This window comes from Sinocyclocheilus grahami, unplaced genomic scaffold (genome assembly GCF_001515645.1).
Source record: "Sinocyclocheilus grahami isolate Dianchi unplaced genomic scaffold, SAMN03320097.WGS_v1.1 scaffold2364.1, whole genome shotgun sequence".
Lineage (NCBI taxonomy): Eukaryota > Metazoa > Chordata > Actinopteri > Cypriniformes > Cyprinidae > Sinocyclocheilus > Sinocyclocheilus grahami.
This window is the reverse complement of record NW_015507543.1, coordinates 15080-21075: the sequence shown is the minus strand read 5'-3', so window position 1 is coordinate 21075 and position 5996 is coordinate 15080.

The following is a 5996-nucleotide window of genomic DNA, read 5'->3' as shown; positions in this document are numbered from 1 at the left end:
GATATGGATGCCTCTCAAACGGAAGGCTGCATCCTACGAAGGCTGCACACATTTAAATTCACGAAAATAAACTGAAAGAACGAGTCGGTACTGAGATCATCTGAATTTTAGGATGCAGCCTTCCGTTTGAGAAGCACCATTCATGCACTGTAATATGTTTTATACTGAAAGTAAAATTTTCGATTGAAAATAGCAACATGATCGTTTTATATGTGAGCATGCGTTCATGTGTTAAGTACGGTGGCCGAGAAGTGCAAAACAAATCACATTTCTGAAAACAAAATAACAAATTACAAACGCTAATGCAAGTCTAAAAAACAAAGTAACAATTCAGAAAGCACAACAAAAATTCAGAAAACATTATAACAAGTCAGAAAACACAATGACAAATTTGAAAACAAAATAACAAGTCAGAAAACACAATGAAAAATCCGAAAACAAATTTAGAAGTCAGAAAACACAATAACATATCAGACAAACCGGAAAAGGTAGGTATAGTTTGAGACAGCGCCATTGGTTTGGGATTACTCACCGCTGACTGGACGAGCCATCTGTCAATCAACGTATACAGGAAGAACCAGCCGAAGAACAGCAGAGTCGTGGTAGAAAGTTCGGAGATGGTATTAAAGTAGCTCAGTTTAAATGTATCGTATGAATTGCCCTTACTCTGGAAAAAAATATGGGTGTCTATTTAAATTTAGTTAAAAGTAGCTGTAAATCATCAGCTCTAGTGGATGGACAAGTGCGTGCCTTTGACATTTTGACACGATCGACCCGGGTTCGATCCCGCCTTTTGCCGAACTTTTTTTTTCTCCCTTTTCAAATCTCGTATCATATCGTAAAGGCATTTATTTTCAATAAAAAATAAGGAAATAATCAAAAAGTTTAAAATAAAGTATCGGGTAGGGTTAGGGTAGGTGTAGGGAGGGCTTTATTGTACCAATAAGGTGGCATCCATTTAATAATTAAAATTATAATTTACACTCAATACATTATTATTGCATACTGTTTTATAATGTACTACAATACTGAAGTGCAGATAATTGCCACTATTTGCAATACGTAGTATACTTGATAGCAGAAATCCTGCTATTTTAAAGGGATAGTTCACCCAAAAATGAAAATTTTATGTTTATCTGCTTACTCCCAGGTCATCCAACATGTAGGTGACTTTGTTTCTTCAGTAGAACACAAACAAAGATTTTTAAGTCCAACCGTTGGAGTCCATCAGTCGTATAATGCATGGCAATGGTAACAAAATATATGAGTGTAAAAAAAACATGCACAGACAAATCCAAATTAAACCCTGCAGCTCTTGACGACACATTGATGTCCTGAGAAACCAAACAGTATTTATATAATTTTTTACCTCTAATACACCACTATGTCCAACTGCTTTAAGCATCTTGCCAAAATTTCTTTGTAAATGGACACTTCCAAAAGAGATGAACAACAGTTTCAACAAAGTCGTCACAAAAAGAGCAACTGGAGGAAATATCACTTTTGATTTTTTTCATGTAATGCTTTGCAGGATATAACTTATTAATTATTTTGTAGGAAATCTCCTTTACTTTGTTAGTTAGTAAATAAGTATGAGGAAGCATCCACACTTTTTTCCAGCAGATGTTACCCACTGCATTATTCCAATAAGCAGTCACAGCTGGCAGAGTAATAATATTCTGCTGAAATAATGAACGAACTATCCTATTATTATTTTGTATGGAAATGCAAAACATAATCTACCAACAAAAGTATCAAGCAAATTAGGGAAAACCGGTGACAAAGGATTGGTACCTCTCATAAAAGATTCTGAGCAATACCGTTCATTAATCCAGTTGTCTAAGAACAAAAAAGCCTTAAAAACTTTATCTATCTGTAACTTTTTTCCTATCTTTAATGACATGTAAATCTCAATTTTATTATTTCAGTGTATAATGTATTAACAACCCCCTTTTTATTTTTTTTCCTGTTCTTTTTCTTTCTTTTTTGTTATTGTTGTTTATCTTTTTTATGTTAATGGTTGTATTATTCTATGTGTACTATTCTTGATTTTTGAGCATTAATAAAAAAAAAAAAAAAACTTATTTCGCAAGTATGGAGAACAGCGATAGATGGACGGACGCTGAAGTGCAGGCACTTGTAGCAAATGCAGCACTGCCAGTTGTCGTTGGAGTTTCTTAGTCCTCCTTAGTTCTTTCAATCGCTTTACGTATACGTCGACTTTCCATGTCCACTGTGAAACCCGCGAGACACAACAAACACACAGCTCCGATCACAGCGTCCTCCATCCTCCTGTTGTTAATGTTGTTCTTCTTTGTTTCTGTTGTTGAACGCACAAATGACATCGCTGTCGACCGGCTTACGTCACTTCTTAGTACACACTGTCGGTGCGAATGCAACCCTTTAAATGGTACTGGGAAATAGTTCACGCAAAATCGTCCCAGTACTTTAGTACCGTACATTTAGTTCTGGAACTAAAGGGGTGCGAAAGGGCCTATTGAAAAGGTACAAAACTGTTCTTTGAGGAACATTATTTGTACCATTGTGTACCTTTTTTTCTGAGAGTGTAGAAGAAAGAAAATATAATAACAATTTAAATTGAAATAAACAGTGTAACTTGTGAACATTTGAATCACAGTGTTTAACATAAACACACACTTGCTGAGGGTTACTGTGTGGACAGTAAACACACTGAGGTCAGACATAATACACACATTATACACATTCACATTCATTCCTTGGCAATATTGTATTTTATATTATTTCATTTCATTGTGATTGACAAAAACAGTTATTGGCATGATTTTTCACTTGTTTAAAAGTAAAATAATTTTATAATTCATGCATAAAAGGGTAATATACAGTAAAGGGCAGGTTTAGCTCTTTAATAAATGAACTACATAATAATTAATCAATATTATTAATTAATAGTAATCATTTAATAATGTAATAGATAAATAAACACATTTGTTGCATGTTTAATTATTTGATAGTATTGTTTAATACATTTTAGTATGTTTTATAATACATTTTAGTATGTTTTATAAAACATTTTAGGCCTACATATATTATTAGCTATTTTTATTTTTGTTTTGTTTTGTTTTCCAGTTAATTTTATTGCTTCCAGTTGTTTATTTCATTTAGTTTTCATTTCTACGTTTTATTTATTTAACATTTTTCATTTAATATGTATTTTCTATTTTATTTCCATACCAGTAATAAAAGACTGTAAAAATGCAGCAAAACAAGCTCCCTTACAGTGAAAAAGTAGATACATTTATGTAATTTTACAGTAGCATACTATTAAATGTACAATTTTTGGGAGAAAAAGAAAAAATAATTTTATAAATTACAGAGAAAAAACATGAATTGATATTTCCAGAAAGTTTTTTTTTTGCATTATTTTAGTGTCATGCGTATAATGAAACTCAGCTGTATTCTGTGGGGTTCTCAGCTTACTGTTTTCACACAGAATAGCCTTACAAGATGTAAATTATTGTAATAAATAGTAAATACACAGATTATAATTTTTTTCTAATATTTTTCTATAACTTCAATTATGGCAGTATTTCATGTTAAATAGATACAATGTCTTTAAAATCCAATTTATGAAGGCAGATTAGTTCCATCTTGTTGGAGTAAAAAAAAATAAAAAACACATCTGCAATTCCATGGTTTAGCCACTAGACTCCTATATAGAGCTCTATAAAAAAGGCTTATAAATTATAGTTGTTTTAGACATAAATACAAGATTTTTTAAGATTTAAGATTTGGATTTATATAAAGACATTCTCAAAGACAACTTGTTGTAAAGTTAAAATTTTTTTGTTTGAAATGTTGGTCTGAAATGTCAGTTTTTGCATTAAAACTGTGTGTTTTGCATAAAAAATGTGTCTCTGTGTGCGTGTGCGTGTGTCTGTGTCTGTGTGCACGTGTCTTTGTCTGTGCGTGTGTGTGTCTGTGTGTCTGTATGTTTCAGGTATCGGCGACTGCTGAGAAAGCCTGTTGTTTTTCCCTGATGAGCTCACAGTCGACATGGAGCCGCTGTTTGAAACGATGGAAGGAAAGATGGGCGAGTTCATTGCTGATTTGCGGCAGCACACCAACACACTCCTCAGCACCGTCTGTGAGTCTAAGACCCGCTCATACAGTCATACAGTCTCTTTTTATTAGACATATGCAGGCTCTATGGTTACCACTTTAACAGAGAGTTATTTTAACTGTTATTTCTCTGATTTAAGTAAAGGTGGTCTTCATGACTGTGCATGGTTGGCGTTGAAAGCTGCAAATGGGATGGATATTCCACGTGTGGGGTATGTAGAACTTGATGATAGTTTATTTGGGGTCACATTACCTAGGAAAGGGATTTTGATAGTAAGGATGCCTGTTCTGCTACTATTTATGCTCAGAAGGAGAAAATTCCTGCTGTGTTGGGTATGAATATTATTCGAGAGTGTTATGTCAACTTATTTAATGAACATGGTGCTGAGCTTTTTCAGATTCCCTGAATACGATCAGCTCCCCCAGCATGGAAACAGGCACTCCGCTGTTGTCAAAAAATTGAAGCTGTTTCAAGTTCTTCTTCGGTATATAAGGTGAGAGTGGCTACTGAGACTATAGTTCCTGTTAACTGTCCCCAAGGTGCAGCGATAGAATTTATTTTAGAACCGCTGGGGCCAGAGGAAAATGCCCTTCCAGAAGGTTTGCTGCTGTCTCCCTCTTTGGTGTATGCAGAGAGGTGGTTAGTGTATGCACCCATTGTTAATGTAGGGAGTACGGAGGTATGGGTGGCACCCCGGCGTATTATAGGTACAGTCCAAGTAGTGAAAGTGGTAAGTGCCCCTGGACTTAGGTTACAAATTTGTCCTGAAAATGTTTATAGTGCCCAAGTGTCTGTTCATGTAGTTGAGCCATTGTCTAGTTGCAACATTGACTTTCCATCTTTTGAAGGACTTTCGGAACAGGAAGTGGAACAGGCAAAGCAGTTACTTAATAAATATCAGATCATTTCTACTACTGAGGGCGATATAGGGTGTACAGCTTTGATTAAACATGAGATTCCGCTAGTGGATGATAAACCAGTTCGACAACCATATAGACAAATTCCTCCTTCTCAATATGAGTCTGTAAGGTCTCATATTCAACAGCTTTTGAATAGTAAGATGATAAGGGAGAGCAGTAGACCTTATTCATCCCCAATTGTCCTTGTGCAGAAGAGGGATGGAACAATTAGGATGTGTGTTGACTGTCATCAATTAAATGCGAAAAACCAGAAAGGACGCTTATCGTTGCCGCAAATTGAAGAGTCTTTGGATGCTCTGACTGGGGCAAGGTGGTTTTACACCTTAGATTTAGCAAGTGGGTACAATCAGGTTGCGGTAGCTGAGGTAGATAAGGCGAAGACAGCTTTCTGTACTCCATTTGGGCTGTTTGAATTCAATCATATGCCCTTTGGGCTGTGTAATGCACCAGGAACATACCAAAGACTCATGGAACGGCTGTTTGGGGATAGGCGGTTCTCTTCTTTTCTTTTGTATCTAGATGATATAATTGTGTTTTCCTCTTCTGTACAGGAACATTTGTTACGCTTGGAGGAGGTCTTTAAGCGATTGCAGCAGGAAGGTCTTAAGATTAAACTGAGTAAATGCAGTTTTTTTCAGAAGCAGGTAAAGCATTTAGGGCATCTGGTATCTGAGCAGGGTGTTACCACTGACCCTGATAAAGTGGCGGCAGTAAAAGAATGGAGTCGCCCATCACATCTGGCAGAGCGTCATTCATTTTTAGGTTTTGCCAGCTATTATCGCCGGTTTATTGAGGGATTTGCTAAGCTGGCTAAGCCTCTTCATGAATTGGTAACGAGATTGAGTGGTTCTGCAAGAAAGGGTAAGACCCCACGGCTGCCTTTGGTGTCTGTGTGGAATGCAGAGTGTGAGAATGGTTTTCAAACATTAAAGGCAAAGTTGGTTACAGCACCCGTGCTTGCATATGCAGATTTT